Raw genomic sequence first — 17,518 nt, forward strand, 5'->3', positions numbered from 1 at the left:
AGGATGAAGAGTTGGGGGGCTGGGAGAGAGGGACCCTTACAGACCGTGTGTAGTGGCCTAAAGGAGAAGGAACAAACCAGGAACACCCTGCGAGGGGCGCTTCCCGAGAAGACCCTGACGGAGGAGGAGCCCAGCCAGGCACAGGGAGCCGGGTAGGGGGTGAGGGCAGAGAGCCATCCCGCGGGACTGTCTCGTGCCCCTTTGGGGACAGCCGGTCCAGACTGTGGTTCAGACTCCTTAGCGCCACATCGGTTGCCCTCTGCCAGCTGGCCCACACCTTGGGCCTCGTCCTCATTCACGACTGCCCCTTCCGTGTGGCCAGAGGGCCCGGGGTGCAGTGGAGTCATCCCCTCCCTGGTGTCCTTGAGAGTGCAGCTGCCTGGGACTTGTGACCTTCCTTGCACCTTCCTCACAGCTTCCTCCCCTGCTCCTCTGAGCTTGGTCGCCTGCCCATGTCTCGGTCCGGGTGACATCTGTGCTCGCCCAGCCAGCTCCCTTCCCTGCTCTCATCCTGTGCGTACCCAGCCTCCTCACTAGACGGAGCCCCTACCTCCTCCCTCTTTCTGTCTCTGGAACCGGGCTCACCCACAGCGGCAATATCTGGGGAGGGGTGCTCTGCCCTCGGGGCCGTACCAGAGGGTCAGCTGCTGTGGAGAGGAGCTGGAGGAGGCTTGGAGCGGCGGCTAGGGTGTGTTATCAGAGTCCTGCAAGAGGGTGTCCCGGGACAGCGTCCCTGAGAGGAATGGCAGTGGCACTGGGCCCGTAGAAGGGCTGGCGAGAAGACGCCTGGGTTTGCCCGCAGGCGTGGCAGCCGGTCGCTTGTTGACCATGAAGTGCAGGGTGGCAAGGATAGGAGACAGGGAGGTGGCTTGTTGCATCTCTTCTGTCCCCCACCCTACCCAATGGGCTCCTCCCTTCGCAGCCTGAGCCATCCCTGAGACACACAGAAGCCCCCTCCTCGCCCTCGCCTTGCGGTGAGGCTGTGGAGACAAGTACACCCCAAAAAAGACAGCCAGCCACGCATACGGGGGAGAGGATGTACACACGCCCAGAGTCCCGGAGAGAGAAACTCACACACACGCACACACACACACACACGCACACAGACTAAACACACAGTGGGGACGGGAGACCTGTGCACCTGGGGATACTAGGTCTTTGCATAGATGTATGCATGAATTAATGTCTGTGCTTCAGGGGAGGGAGAGAGAAAGCAGCATGCCCAGCTCATACCCAGAGAGGGGAGAGATACAGAAACTCCATCTCACCCCTGCCTGGGGGACACTGACGTCTGGATGAGCGGGGAGAGAGTGGCACACATCCGGGAGGTGGAAGGAGGTGGAAGGACGGGGAGATCCATTCCAGGATGGGGAGGAGGAGACATACATACTGCAGAAAGATGGGGGGCAGTAGACATACTTACAGCAGGCTGGTGGAGAGACACTCACCTTGGGGGCACCCCAAGAAGGGAGGAGAGAGAGAGTCCCACTTATGCCAGGACGTGAGAGGAGACCCTGCACACACACACACACACACACACACACACACACACACAAACCCAGAAGGTCGTGAGAGGCACGATCACACTCAGCATACTAGATGGGAGGGAGAGTCACCCTCGTGCCCAGAAGGAGCTAGACACAAACACAGTTCCAGAGGGTGGGAGAGACCCCCCCCCCCCCCACCGCCAGAGCTAGAGGTAAGACACCAGGTACACACGCCTTCGGTAGGAGAGACAGACTCCCAGAGGGAAGGGAAGGACACACACACCCCTAGGGGTGCACAAACACACAAACCAGGAGAGGGGAGACAGAAGTATACCTCCACCTGGGAAAGCAGGACCACAGAGAAACGCAGAGAGCTTTGGCACGCTTGTGCACCCACACGCGGGTGTGCTCACACACAGAGGAAGCCACACACACATCACACACCCCAGGAGGGCCAGGAGGCAGAGGGTGCGGGAGGGAGGGGGGTCCACACACAGGAGATGGCACCCAGGGCAGTGAGAGGAGACGTGACGGGGGAGCGCCCCCCGTGCCTGAGGAATCCAGAGACACACGCTTCCCCCCACCGTTGGTGTTTGCACTACCGCAGCCGAGACCCAAGGCCGGGAAGCGCTCACTTCGCCTCTCGGTCCAGGGGAGTGATGCGTTCAGACGCCCGCGCTGGCTTTTCCCAGAGGGACAGTCTGCACATGGACATTATCACTTGACCGCCAAGGGTACCCTGAGCTCCAGTGTACCCCCTTGAGGTCACACATCTCCAGAAAGGTCACACCTTGTGCCTTTTACCCCCAAATAAAATACTAGAATTGCTGGACATTTGCACAGTTCTGAGTATAACATACATGTTCATCGCAGCCATCCTGAGAGCATTTCGGTCAAGTTCGGCCATCTTCAGTAGACTTTGGAAGCCTTTCGCTGGGCCTGCACCGTCGGCTGTTCCCTGAAGCACTCACCCCGACCCGCCCTGCCCTTGGCGCCCTCGAGTCCTTCAGCTTGGGATTCTCTTCTCCTGCTTCTGGCCTGACTCCGTCGTTCTTCTGTGCCCCTGGCCTACAGCTTGCTCTGACTTGCACTCGGGGATGTCCCCCTGCCCTGCTCAGGGACCTAAGTCTTCCCTATCCTCATAGCTTCGCACAGCAAGCACGCGGCACGCTTCGCGAGGCTTGAGCTCTAAGAGTTGGAAGTGGAGTCTCGTGTGGGTCCCGTAGCCTCACTTACCCAGAGTTCCTTGGGGGTTTTCTCCCCACTCTCCACTCCCAGCTTGCGCCGCCCCCTGTCCCCCCCCACAGGAAGCCAGGCCCTCCAGGCTTCAGGACTCCTTGCCTCCTTGGAGCTGCAGGAAGGGGGCCTGTACAGGCTCTGCCCGGCTTCCTCGTGGTTGTCACCCCCTTCAGCCATCCCTAGAGGCCGAAGCCGGACTTCCTCGTGGCTCCACCACCACCCCACTGCCAGCCCCATCCCTCCCCCCGCCGCCCCCCCCCCCGCACCTCTCTCCCTGCCCATGCTCACTCCTGTGCTGCCCTGGCCTTGTGGCGGGCGGCCTGGGGGGGGGGCTGGTTAGCTGCGGCGGGGAGTGGCGTGGTAGCTACAGAAGTGGTGGATGGGGAAGTTGGCTCACTTCTTGAGCAACGGCGCCCCCGACGCTACGAAGTGCTTACCGTGTGCTCACTGTCCAGCACACTTACACATAGGGACCCTTTTAATGCTCGCGACGACTCCGTAAAGAGAGGTACTGTGCTTATCCCCCACTCACAGAGGAAGACACTGAGGCTCAGAGAAGTTAAGTAAGTGTTAAATGAGATGATGCGTGAATACAGTCCTCAGCAAAATACCTGGTTCGTGTAAGTGCTTACATGGCTTTTGTTTTCTAAGCAGCCCTGTCCACTCTGTTCCATGAAATTCTAGCTAATATAATGACACCGATAATAGTTGTCATAGAACTAGGATCTCTAATAATCGAATAGTAGATATATATTATATAATATATAAGACAATTATATATAATATAGTAGACTAGTATTAATCTATTACATAACTAATATTTCCCTTTTATTTGCATTCTAGTATTTAATAAAATAGAAATACCTAATATTTTATGATCTGGTGATTAATACTAGTCTATTAATAGTTAATAGGGATTCTAATTAGAATTTGTAATAGACATTACATAAGTGCCCCAAGTTCACTGAGGAAATTGAGTCTATCAGATATGCCCTATCTGCAGTCCGTCCTCTGATCACAAACCTTATTTGCACCTTAACCCCTTCTTCTCTTGCCTGCTGGGAAGCTCTGCTCTCCTGCCCAGGGCTCACCATCTCTTTTCCTGTCCCATCGAATATGGAAATGCGTACCCCACACTGGCTATGTTTCTTCAGCCGGTGGACAGACCAGACCAGAACAGCTTGAAGCCCTCACTGGACTCTGCCACGTCCGTCCGGCCTTCCTCTTTTTTTCCGCAGACCTTGCACGCGCACATACCCCTACCCCCGTTGCCAAGTCCAGCAGATGCTTTCCCCCAGTGTCTGGTCTGTCTGCTCCGTGACACAGGGCCCTTCTACCGCCGTTGCCTCCACAAGCCACCGTATTCATCCCAGCCTGACACAGTTCTCTGATCCCGCTGGACCAATTTATTCTCCACCCTTAGTAGAGTTAAAAAAAATTACCCCGTCACAGTCCGCTAAGTGATTATTTGAAAGCCTAAAAACCCTCTCCCACACGATTTGTTTCTAAAAAACAATCTATAGAATCGAAAGGCCACGAGTCCTAAAGCTGTTTGTCATGGTGTCACTTTTACGCACAAGTACAAAGGACTACTGGGCTTCAGTTGGGTAGTATACATCGGTTGATTGGCCTGTGACCTTTGTGGCAGGGCCAGGCTTTCAGAAATGATCATGCACATTCCTTAGCTCACAGAAGTTGTAAGTGTCATAAAGTACACGCAATTTCTTTGTCACTGTCCACCGGTTCGTATTAAGCACTCGTACGGTTTGTGATACATCACATATGGTTTTTACCACGTAGGTTATGTGCGGTGCTGCCTTTAGAGAATTTCTTAAACTTTTGATTATAGAATATTTCAGACACACAAAAGCATAGAGAACAGTAGAATGATCCTCATATTCCCAAAACCTGATTCAACAGTTCTGTTTCAACCTCAGTAGGCAGTCATGTGTTGTCTGTCCCCTACCCATGCGTATCTCTTCTGGGGAGTCTTCTGATGCAAAATTATTTCATATCATTGCATTTTTCTGGTGTATTTCCAAAACGTACAAACTCTGTCTAGATATATCACAATATGATGATCACAACTCAAAAGAACGATGTCTTAACATCGTCAATTATTTAGAAATGTTCAAATCTTTACCATCGTCTCAATATTTTTTAAGTTTGCGTAACCCATAGGGTCTGTATCTACAGGTAGTTGATAACATCTCTAAATCTTTTCTGACCTACTGGTTACCCCTTCCCTATGTTCCCCCTTAAAATTTGCTTGTTGAAGAAGTGGGGTCTTTTTGGTTTGCTTTGGTTTAGTCCTGTAGAGTTTCCTGCACGTCTGTTTCTTGGTAACTGCATCCCTGTAGGACTGTCCGACATGCTTCTGTGGCCCCTCATTTTATGTAAGATTCAGGTTCTCCTCTTACCTCCAAACATGTTAGAGTCACCTAGAAAGAAAAATAGGAAGGATTGAATTTGTGGAAGAAGTAAATATTAAGCTAAGTGCCAGAAACAAGAATAACATCGATATACATCAAATAAGGACAGGCACATGATACTGTGTTTCCAACGTGATATCAAAGTTCACATCATTGAAACGTTAAATACAAACAGGTAATTTGTTTTCATTAAACCACATACCTTTGTAAACCAAAGTCAGATCTTCTTTGCTTTATATCCTACTTTGCGAAAGCGTGACATCACGTAAAGGTTATCTCCTGTGCGCTTGGATGTTACTTCTGCGTGTTCCTCACAGGCTAGCTACGTGTGAGTCAGCGCCACGATTTATCTCACCTTCTCCTGGTGTTGGCTGTGCACCTTATTTCCAGCCTTTAAAGAAGCATTGATGAATGGCCTTGCACATAAACCTTTGTATGCACCTCAGGTTATTTTCTTCAGCTAAGTTCTTAGGTGGGAAATGGGTGGGGGAAATGATAAATGCTTTCCTTGGCTTGGCAACTGCACGGCCATTTTGACCTCCGGGAGGACATCTTCAGTCATCGTTAGCACATGGGAGGGCCCGCTTCCTTAACTCGCCCCCACGTGGGCCCTGACCACTTAAGGAAATCTTGCCGCTATCTATGCTTTTTGATTTTTCTTGTGCATATTTGTCTTTCGTATGTTTTCCCCTCCGAGCTGCCACCGCTTGCTGCCATCATTACAGTTGCCTTTGACGGCTGAGGCCACTGATATTCCCCGTGCCAGAAATCCCAGGAACCCGACTTGTTATCGTTTTGCCTGAGAGATTGGCACCCGGTGAGGGAGGGCGCACGGCACTACCTCCATCGTCAAGTGCACGGAGCATGTGGCTTTGTAACGTCTACTTTGGCCGTTCACAGCCTGTTCCTCCTCTCTGTTTTTTTCTCCCTGTTCTAGATCATTGACATTGCATTATAAGTGAGAAGGAGATTCCTACTACAACTGCAGTTACAGTGAGGGGGAAAAACTCACCTGCCAAATTCTGAATTAATCCGAATTCTCAACGCAAATTAAGGAAGTGATTATTCACATTACCTAATTCCTTTCTTTTAAAAAAAGGATTCAAATTGGCACTTCTTTTGGTACCTTTAAGTATTAACTGGGGGGATAGCGGGTAAGAAATCTAGATACTAAGAAGGTGCAAACCTCGTAATCAAGATTCTCTGACGCTATCATCCGTACTAAAACTACGTCACATTTGCATTCCTCCTTCCAGAGTGTTGTCGTCACTTCATGCTGCTCACCTCTGTGAATGAGCCCTAGCGTGAGCCTTGTGGGGACAGCTTGTGTCCCCTCCACTCCACTTACTGCCTTCCCTGCGGGACCTGGGCTTCTCGCTCTGTGGACGCTCTCCGCCTCTCCTTTCCTCTTGGTCCGTGTTCACTTGCTCTCTGCCGCCCCGGCTTGCTCTCGCTAGTGCTCCAGAACATTGCACTGCATCGCCTGCCCGCTTTCCCACCTTGGTACTCCCAGCCCTGGAAGGATCCTCCCCCCTGGCTGCTGCTTTTCCTGGGCTTCCAGATGGACGGTCGTATCACCAGGTGATTTAGAACTCGCATGTGTAAAGTGGTCCTGAAATGACGGCTCGAGTCCGAGGCCCGTCAGGATTGGGTCCCAGGTTCCTCTCTGGCTCTCGTTCCCTCTCCTCCCCCCACAGCACCAAACCGCAGGTCCTCCCTCGGGCTCGTCAGTGCGGTCTCATATGCCCGCCCTCATGCCATTTGCGCTGCTGGAATGTTCTCACCTCCCTGCGTCCACTTGGCCAGTGCCTGTTCATCGCCGAAAATCGTGCCCAGCCGTCCCCTCCTCTGTGAGGCAGTGCTCGCTTGTCTTCTCTGCCCTCCGCCCGTGTGTTGTGGGGTCTCAGGTCAGCGTCTGCACACAGCCTCTCCTCCTGGACCTGCTCCTCTGCTCTGGGTCCCATCCCGCTAACCCTTCATCCTTTCTCTCCCTGGTCCTATCAACACGTAAACGTGCCAAGCCTCTGCCAGCTTCGGAGCAAACGCGGTGACACAAAGCTCACTCCTTGCTGTACCTTCCCCTTCAGCCGACACCATTCCTCTGAAGAGCTTCGAGCCTCAGATTTCTCGCACTGCACCCCTTCCTCAGCCTCAGCGTTCCATGCGGCTTCCTCCGTCCCCCTGAATCTTTCCAAGATTACTAAAAACCTACCCATCTCCACAGCAAAAGGGAGTAGGATTTAGTTCTTATCTCGACTACTGTCTCTCTTATCTTGACTACTTCCTTCCTTTTGCTGTTCGGACCGTCCGGCTCCCTGGTTTGTCCTCCCGTTCGGTGGCATTCCCCCCACCCCTGTGCTGGCCAGCCTCTTCTGTCCATTGCGTAAGCAGAAGGTTCCTCCTTCGGCCCCTCTCCACGCTCCTTCCCCTGAACACCTGCGTGTCGTGAGTAGACTCGCCCCTGTGTCTCTGTCACAAGCCGTCTTCAGCCCTCATCCTTCCCCTGCTCTTCCAAGCCTGTGTTGGTTCTCCCTTGTCTGTTAAACACACCGCCAGGGTGCTTTGCGTGTGATGCCCACTCCCATCTATCCCTCGTAGCAACCTACCGGGTTTAAGTATCTCACCTTCCAGCTGCAAAAGGTAGGTCCCTTTTTGCCCACGGCATCACAGCTGGTGCACTTGACGCCTGTCACCCCCAGTCAGGATTGCTTCCGCAGACGCCACGGAGGCTGACCTCGCCCACAGAAGTGCCCTTTGCCCTCCATGCTCGGCTTCCTCCAGCCCTTTCACAGCCTCCTGGTCCCTCTCAGCCCGCCTTTCTACAGCCTCATTCCCCACTCCCTCGCTTAGGCCACCATCAGCTCCAGTCAAGGAAGAAGTAACTGCCCCTGCCATAGTCCACGCGCTCTGCAGGCCCCGCCGTTGTCCCTGCCCTGTCCCTGCGCCTCCCGTGGGAGCCGCACCCCACCTCCAAGCCCCCCTTGACAAGTCGACGTCTTCTCTCTCTCCGCTCACTTGGCTCTTCCTCCCCACATTTTCCCCTCCAAAGCTCGAATGAGTCTTTTATCTCTGTGAATTCCCATTATTCTTAATCTATACTTATTTCGGGGCATTTTCTACCTTCTGTTTTGTGTTATCGGTAACTATAAATACTCTTTTTGAGACATCTCCCCTTCTAGATTACACGCTTCTTGATAATAGAACTGGTGACTAATTACATTTTTGGTTTTCCGTGACCGTTGAATTAAATGATGGCGATTTATTTATCCAAAACTTTACTCTTACAGCTCACTCCCAGAGACTCTGTGCAGGTAGGGAGCCTCTAATGGTATATTGAGGAAGACGAACTTGCGAGACATGACCACAAGATGGCACAGTGACTGCAGTGTCCTGGTATCTGTTGAGGGTGGGCCAAGAGAGGAGAGAGAACAAGGTTTTCTCGATTGCCGGATACTCCAGGGAAATCCGAGAGAATTTCCAAGTTTAAAGTATCCAGTCAATTCTGAATCCTTCACAAAGGTCATCAAGTAGGTTGGGCAGCTGTCTTCTTCCACACTGGCCAGTAGAAGGGAAGCCTTCCCTCCCTCCCTCTTTTTTCTTCCTCCTGCTACTCATTCAGTAAATGTTGCAGTACCTCCTCGGGCATCCACTGTTCTAGGTATTAGGGACCCGGAAAGGGTCGGTAGAAAGCAAGATCTCTGCTCTGGTGGCACTTATTCCGTGGCCCTCGCCGGTACCCAGCGGAAGCTGCTGGAGACAGACCCAAGAGTTTCTTTGCTATTTTTTTGTTACTCCTGAAGTCGCTTCTTCCCCCTCTGGCCCAGCATGGATTGATCTGTAGCTTTAAATTACCCAAATGAAATTGAGGTTAAAAAGCAAAAGGGCAACAAGTCAGCGTATCGTTGTGATCAGTTTTGTCTTAGCCATGATTTTCTGTGACCTTCTACCTTACTTTCCGGCTATTCCGCTTAATCAAGAATCGACCATGTTCACTTTGCAGTTAAAGGTATTGAGGTTCAGAAAGGCCAAAACGTGCATACTGCATAGGCAAATACATGGAAAAATACATACACAGGTCTCTATATCATTCATTACCTTATGGTCAAGATCAGTGCCAGTAAAACTCTTAAAAACGGGGGCACCTGGGTGGCTCAGTGGGTTAAGTGTTTGACTCTTGATTTCGGCTCAGGTCATGATCTCATGGTCGTGAGATGGAGCCCTTCGTCAGGCTCTGCTCGGAGTGTGGAGCCTGCTTGGGATTCTCTGTCTCTCCCCCTCTCTCTGCCCCTCTCCCGCTCATGTGCGCTCTCTCTCAGAATAAATAAACATTTTTTTAAAATGCTAAAAAAACAACCAAGTCCAGTATCGTGGCAGGTACCTACAGATCTACTTGACATAAACTGCGTTGTTGCCAAAGGTACTGTGTGCCAAGGTGGACCTCGTATAAATTTATTTCGTTCAAATTGCATCTAGTGTTTAGAAACATTTCTTCTGCCAAGGGATGAGCAAGAGTGTAAAAGTAATACGGGTACGACCGTTCGGAAATCTCAAAAGACACACACGGCTCGTTTTAAAACTGGGAGAAGTTACCTTCCGCTGGAGCAACCTCCTTTGTGGTGTGTCACAGTTGAGCACTCATTTTTTGCCCCAGGATTGGATCCCCGTCTCCTCCCTGTACCTCCCCTCCATACCTGATCCCTCCACCGGCCTGGCTCTGCAAGATGGGATTCATTTTCACACTCCTTTTGCCAACCCTTGCTTCAGATTCGGGAGGATGATTGCAGGGGATTAATCTGAGATGCTATGCGAAAGAGACATTCCCACGTTCGAGAAGTCACAGTGTGGAATTTCGGTTTACTGCGGGCGTACTTCGATGCGGTACCTTTTTCCCCCTAACATGTAGCTGTTTTCTCTGATTTGGGGTGATCTTTATGTTTTCGGAGGCGCGATGCAATCTTTCTCCGCAGTTAAGCCGCAGGCAAGGGTCAGTCCATCCCTGGATGGTCACGATCACGTGTCACCAAATCGACGTTCAGTTCAACGTGCAGAATGGCCCTTGGCTCCCCGTGGATTGGTTCCGTCGTAGCTGTGATTTGGGGTTATCTGTGACTGTGACCGCCATCAAAGTTAAGGTACACACCACCTGTGTCGCAGAGATGAGACGATTAAGAGTATACCACTTACCAAACGTCACTTTAGTACTCATCTCAGTCACGTCTGTGTGCGTGGTCGTCTTTTCACGGAGCGCCGCCGCTGTTTGTCCGTCAGGGATCGTGCGGGCTGTGATTCTGTGGGAGCCGGGGCCAGAAGAAGAAGAAACCAGAACAAAACCCCCTATTTTTAAGTGCACTTCAGGCCATTTGGGGGCGGCACTTACTTCTGAACAACACACTGAGTATAAAGGCTTTGCGTTTTGAACCCTCAGAACTAAGCCAGAACTTTCCATCCGTGACCCCGCTGACCTTGCGCCGCATGGTAAGTATTTATTCCCACCTTGCAGAGGACGATGCCGAAGAGCCATCCAGTCGTCCGAAGTTACAGTAGGGCCGAGGCGGGATTCGGGCACCGCTGTGGTTCCCGGAGGGCAAGTCCCTCGCGTCCAGGCACCGTCCCCTGTGCTGTCCTGGGCTCTGTGACCGGGTGGAGGCGCTCAGGTTGCGAGGCCCTCTCCGCAGCAGAGGAGCCGAGGAGCAGTGAGACGGAGATTGCTAGAAGTGTGCCGCTCGGGTCACGGGTCACGGGAGGGCGGCTTTCTGTAACCCAGGGGCCCTTCAGAGTGGGGCGTGGGGAGCAAGGCGGGCGTGTCCCACAGGGGAGAAGGGGCGGCCGGGTCCCGGGTGGGGGCCTCCCTTTGAAGGCTTTCCACCCCTTTTTGTTAATTACGTGTTGACAAACGCTGCAGAGGCCTAAGAAATGAGTTTATAACTCGGGAAGGTCAGATTTCTCTGGAAAGTGTTAAGCTAAATCAAACCCGAAAGGAGAGCCCACACTCCATTCCGTTTCGGAAAGCAGCAAAAGCACACGAAGGCTGGTCGTCTTCTGAATTACCTAGAAACGTGGCCGGGGATGGGAGTGGGGGGCAGCAAATCGTACAGGTGCCCACATTTAGGGTAATTTGTAAATCATCAGAATAATTTAAAAATGCTCAGTCTTCGGTAACATGACTCGCAAGTCCCCTCTACCCGCCGCCGGTCTCTTAGCTCCAGCGCCTGCCTCTGGCTGTGGCTCCAAAAATAACAAATTGCCTCAAGTTACCCAGACGCGCCACGCGGTTTCTGACTCCCTCTACCTGCAGTACCTGCCCAAGCATGGCTGATACCTGTTCTTTTGTTATCTTGGCCCCAGGGTTACTTACTTTTAATTAATCAAAGGCAAGCCCGCCAATTAGCCTGGCACTTCTTTCTTTCAAGGCTTCCACGAATTAACATATTTAAAAGTACGCACAGAGGCTGCATGGAATCGCTTCGGCGGGTAGTTCTTTTGGTATTTGATAAAGGGAACTTATCCCAGAACTATTTATTATTTGTAGGTCTCAGTTCCAACCAGAGTGTATTCCTGGAGCCTCTAAATCACATAGCACGATGTGCCAGTCTCTAAAGCAACAGGTGAGATGCACTGGCTTCCTCCACGGGCAACAGCTGAGAATGTGGCTCTCAGGCCGCCTAGACATACCCTTTCTAGTAAGGACTGAATGTGGCTCTTCCATTTAAGCCAATATTCCTCTTTTTCTTTTCCCCCCTCTGAATGGGAAGGGAAGATTTTAGTCATTTTGAGTCATTGCCCTTACAAAGGATTTTAGTTTATCAGTTCACAGAAAGTGGTGTGCTTTGGGGTTTTTGGTTTTTGGTTTTTGTTGTTTTTTTTTGTTTGGTTTTTTTTTGGTTTTTTTTTTTGCAAACTTCAGTGAATTCACATGAAGATTTGTTGGTCATCCTCAGTAACTTGTTTTTTCTCAACATGAAAACTTGGGCTTTTTTTGTGGCTCGTTGAGGTATGACTGATATCTTCATAAACTGCACACATTTAAAGTGTATAATTTGCCAAGTTGTGACCTACGTCCACATCCCTGATACCCTCACCACAACCAACATTGTGAACATAACCATCATTCCGAGAAGTTTACTCGTGTCCTTTGGTGAGCTGTCCCTCCCAAGCCCCCCTTCTGTCCCCGGACAACCACCGAACTGCTTCCTGTCACTACAGATTAGCTTGCATTTCCTAGACTTTTATATAAATGGAATCATTTCATATATACGCTTTTTTCTGTCTGACTTCTTTCATTCGGCATAATTCTTTCCAGGTTCTTCCATATTACTGTGCGTATTAATAGTTCCTTCCCGTCTATTGCTGATTAGTAGTCCATTGCAGGAATCTGCCACAGCTTGCTTACCCACTCACCACATTGATGGCCATTTGGGTCGTATCTGTTTGTTTTTCACTATTACAAATACAGCTGGTATGAATATCCATGTACGAGTCTTTGCATACATACAGGTTTTCGTATCTCCTGGGTAAATACATAGGTGGTGACATGGCTGTGTCATACGGTAGACACGTGCGTAACATTTTAAGAAACTGCCAGACTTTGAAAAAGATTTCATTATTTTTCCCTTCTTGCTAGTGGCACGAGTTCCGTTTGCTTTACATCCTCACCAGTACCCGATGCAGTCAGACGGTCGGTGTTTTTCATCGCAGTCATCCTCGTGGGGTAGATGGCGCCGTCTCACTGTGATATTAACTTGCGTTTCTGTAAGGACCAATGATGTGGAGCATCTCTTCATGCGCTTACTGGCCATCTTCATTGGTGAAATGTCCATTCAGATATTTTCCCATCTTTCAATTTGTTTGTCTTCGTATTGTTGAGTTTTGGAAGTTCTTAGTACATTCCAGTACAAGGTCTTTATCAGATCCAGGCTTTGCCAGGATTTTCCTCTAGTGGCTCGTCCTCTCATTTTTTGAACGTTCTCTTTTGAATAGCAGTTTTAAATTTTGATGAAATCCAGTTTATCAATGTTATTTTATAGGTTGAGGTTTCAATGTTGCAGCCAGGGAATTTCTGAGTAACTGAATGTCACAAGATTTTTATCTGTTTTGCTCCAAAATTTTTATAGTTTTAGGTTTTACATTGGTGTCTATGATCCACTTGGAGTTAAGATTACATATAGTGTGAGGTATGGATTCAAGTTGTTGTTGTTGTTGGTGGTGGTGGTGGTGGTAATGGACAACAAACTTTTCCAGCACCGTTATTTGGAAAACCATTCTTTTTGGTAAAATATTTTTTTAATATAAAAGTAGGACATTTGTAAAATACAGAAGAATATAAAGTGTATATCTTGGTAATTTTTAAAAATAACCTAGATACATTTAAGGGTATTACGGGGGAATAGTTCTAAGTGTTTAAGTGTAGACTTCACAAAATTGGAATCATAGTATATTCTCTGTCTTACTTTTTAAATGCATCATATCAGTGTTTTCCCCATGTGATTTAATACTCTTTAGATGCACGGTTTTTAATGGCTACATTGTTATTCTGTCACACAGACATACACCTTACCCCTTTTATTACACATTATCAATTTTTATTCTTAAAATATACTTTGAACATGCTTACACTTAAATCTTTGTCACCTTTCTCGTTGTTGTTGTTGTTTGCTTACATTTTTAGAAATGATTCATGAGGTCAGCATATATGAACATTTAAAAGGCTTTGATGACATATTTCCACAACGTAGTCCAGAAAATTTTAACACTCTACACTCCCACCGGCAGCTACTAAGAAACTTAGTTCTTATGTCAAACTTTAAAAAAAAAAAAAAAAAACAAAAACTTTTTTTTTTTATGATTTTTTTAAAAGCATCAGGGATGCGGGGCGCCTGGGTGGCTCAGTCAGTTAAGCGTCCAACTTGGGCTCAGGTCATGATCTCGTGGTTCATGAGTTCGAGCCCTGCATCAGGCTCTGTGCTGACAGCTCGGAGCCTGGAGCCTGCTTTGGATTCTGTGTCTCCCTCCCTCTCTGCCCCTCCCTTGCTCACACTCTGTCTCTCTCTCAAAAATAAACATTAAAAAAAAGAAGAAGCAGCAGCTCCTCTTGTCATCTAAGATGAAAACCTCTCCCTTTTCTCAGGCTCCCAGCTGCTCCATGTTCTTCCCTGCCTCTTCATGCTCACTCAGCACAGAAGCTGTCCCAGGTCTGTCCCACCTGGCATCCTGAGTCCCCCCTTAGGTACCAGCCCTTTTCTTCTCCTCCAGTGCAAAGCTCTCTGGAAGAGAGCCTCCCTTTGCTGGAAGTCATTTCCTTGCCCAACTGGCAATCCACCTGGGGGTGCTTCTGCCTCCTCCTCCTGCCCCACTTGTCCCCTCCCTCCCACTCCACCCCCACGGTCTTTCTTGCTGTGGGGTGGTGTCTTAATGCGGGGGCGGCAATCTACATTCTGAGTAGCTTTGTCTTTTCATGGGGGTTGCCACCTTGTCCTTCCTTCTATCTGAAGCTCTGTCTCTGCCCATCACGTCTTTAAATTACCTAGTTTTGTCTTGGGGCGCCTGGGTGGTGCAGTCGGTTAAGCGTCCGACTTCAGCCAGGTCACGATCTCGCGGTCCGTGAGTTCGAGCCCCGCGTCAGGCTCTGGGCTGACGGCTCAGAGCCTGGAGCCTGTTTCCGATTCTGTGTCTCCCTCTCTCTGTGCCCCTCCCCCGTTCATGCTCTGTCTCTCTCTATCCCAAAAATAAATAAACGTTGAAAAAAAAATGAAAAAAAAAATAAATTACCTAGTTTTGTCTTAAAAGCGGTGGCCTCTGGGCACCGACACGAGTTAATCAGTAACCCGGTTTGAATCCGTCTCTACAAGAGTCAGCTACACAACTAGGTCTGCCTTCTTCTTATCTCCTTTGTTACTGTGGTCAGGCCCTCAAGGGCTTGTCTGCGTTCTTCTAGGAGATGCCTGTTTTTGCTGGTTCTCAGCTCTCTGCTTTAGACTATTCCAGCACCCAGCTGCTGCGTCTCATTTGCACAAGCACGCCCTGTACTTTCTTCTCTCCCTTCTTTTTCCTCTCCTCTCCCCCCACCCCACCTCCCCAAGTACTTGTTCTCAGCGTCTCATAACCGCCTCACTTGCCGTCCTTGGTACATGAGCGTGCAGTGTCCCGGCCATTTGGGTTTAGTGCTCTTCTGTCATTAGAATCTGCAAACCAGTGTCTGTAAACCATCCTGCACTCCGGCCGGAGCACCGCCTCAGAATCCGTGATAAGCCAGGCTTCCAGTCCCGAAATTCCTCTGCTAACCGGCATGCCCCCCGCACAGCACACCCTTTCCTCTCCCCTCCCTCTCCTGATTGTGCCTTCTGGAAGGTCCCAGTCACCACAACTCCGTTGTATTCTTTCCCTTTTCTGACCCTCTGGTACTTGTTTATGCCATATGCACTGCTGACTCGTCCCTGTAATACTGCCTCATGGCAGCTTCTGTTTTAGTTAACAGTCCTGTCGCCTCACTTGACATCAGGTATCTCTCCCGTGGCCGCAGCTCTCTTGCGAACAGGGGCCGCGCCTGCTTGCATCCCCAGGAATTTCAGATCGATGCCGCATGTAATAGTTGTTGGCAGTATTTATTGCCTCAGTGTCAGCTGTTTGTCTTAATCAGCGGCAGCCACGTATGACTGAGCGTCGACTCTCTGGTCTGGAGAAACGAAGCCGAGGATTTCTGCAAGAGACTCCTGGCGTCCCTTTCCCGCCTCGGTTAGCGCCTTTGGTGGTAGGCCTTCGTCACCTGTACCCACAGAACGAAGCTGTGGCTCATCCAGATCCCCGAGTACTTCGGAAATGCGTCTTGCTGCCTCTTCGTGTGTTCTTGAAGACAGACTTGCCAGCTGCGAGTTCGCTTTCAGACAAATAATAGTCTCATCCTAAGGACACAGTCAGGAGCTGAGCAGTTCTCTGTCTCCTTACTCTGTCTCTACTTGGGGGCATTTCCGGTTTGCACCCTGGCCTGTGAGCACATGGCCTCAGGGAGACACTCCTGGGCAGCGTTTCTCCATTAGCTGGTGTTTAGAAAAACCCCAAACAGGTTTTCCGAAAATTTTCTAGAGAAAATAGTGGATGTGTTTGAAATACAAATGAGGGAGATAAGTGGCAATTTTGAGAAATGGCAGAGAACTGGGAATATTTGAGTAAAAATACGAACAATCTAGAGAACTTGGGATTTGGGGGGAAATCTGTAGATCCAGGCATTTTGAGTTACTTACTTTTCGCTTTTCAATGCACTATAAATTGTTTCGTATTTGTTTCTAACAGGAATTGAGCTAGCTTTTCCGATAAAGTATCAAAATATGATAATGCATACAAACCAGTTTGGTTCACATGCCATTAACCAGATTGGTTCTGACTTTTGGAATTTCAAACTAACTCTTCTTTTCTTTTTAGGTTGCCTCTTGGTGCTGCCTTGGCCGTATTTGGCACCCAGAATGCTCCATTCTGTGATGGTCTATTAATAAGGTTACCTTGTAGAGTTTGGAGCAGGGCCTCAGGTAGGTGGCTTTTATCATTATATGGCATGGCTTTCAAAGTGATCCATTATTTCAGTTTTTAAATAATTTAAGACGTCACATTAAAAGCTTTGAAAAGCATGCCACATAATAAGCATGCCACTTACTGTTTTAAGGTCTGTCAATACGTATTGTGTTCAGCAGGACTTTATTAATAGTTATAGTCTGATGGAAGGATTGGAATACTGGCAGTGGGCAGTCTCCCTTTGTGCACAAATTGCATCGCTGCTGTAAAAGCTTACTTGTTCATCTTCCCCCAATAGCCGGCAGATGAACTCTTAAGCTCCTCTTTCCTGAATCTTGCTCGGAGTGATAGACTGTCCCACGTTACCAGTCTATCTCCTTTCTGTCTATGGGGAGGGATCTGATTAACTACGGGCAGGTGGGGAGGGCTGCTGTCTCTGCTTGCTGGGATGGGGCAGATGCTGGGATAAGGGACCCAGGGGGACAAGAGCAGTTTGCTAGCCTTGCTGGAAAGGGGACACACCCAGGCATCTAGATCTCCCGGCCCCTAGGTGCAGCTCAGTGGCACAGCGTCGAGGTGTAGAGATACTTGGACATCCAGGCACCCGTGGATGTGGTACCAGGTAAGTCTGTCAGCAGGACTTCTGATGCAGGATTGAGGTTTAGAGGCCAGGACCCTCGGCCCTAGGAGAGGTAGAATGATAAGAACAAAGAGGGCCGTGCCAAGTGCCAGACGATGGACCCAATGGGGTCATGAGCTCCACTGAGGGCAGGCAGGGACCCAGCTCTGGGGGGAAGAAGGATGCAGGCTGGGAGCTGGCGAGGTCCCACAGTATACGTGAACAGAGCTTTGTCGTCAAGT

General features: G+C 49.7%; 1 protein-coding gene across 5 annotated transcripts in view; it reads left to right on the plus strand.

The window, feature by feature from the left end:
• Positions 1–17,518, plus strand: part of PLAG1 (PLAG1 zinc finger) — a 50,877-nt gene that overhangs the window by 16,896 nt on the left and 16,463 nt on the right. The window contains exon 2 of one of the 5 annotated variants that reach the window (XM_040487757.1): positions 16,571–16,674. The exons of 3 other annotated variants lie outside the window; for them this stretch is intronic. The gene's annotated coding sequence lies outside the window, so the exon portion shown is untranslated. Of the gene's footprint in view, positions 1–16,570; positions 16,675–16,705; positions 17,280–17,518 lie in introns of those variants that run through there. One more of the 5 variants, XM_040487759.1, reaches the window with a different exon arrangement.

This window comes from Herpailurus yagouaroundi, unplaced genomic scaffold, assembly GCF_014898765.1.
Source record: "Herpailurus yagouaroundi ecotype Mexico unplaced genomic scaffold, PumYag 165, whole genome shotgun sequence".
NCBI classification, from domain to species: domain Eukaryota; kingdom Metazoa; phylum Chordata; class Mammalia; order Carnivora; family Felidae; genus Herpailurus; species Herpailurus yagouaroundi.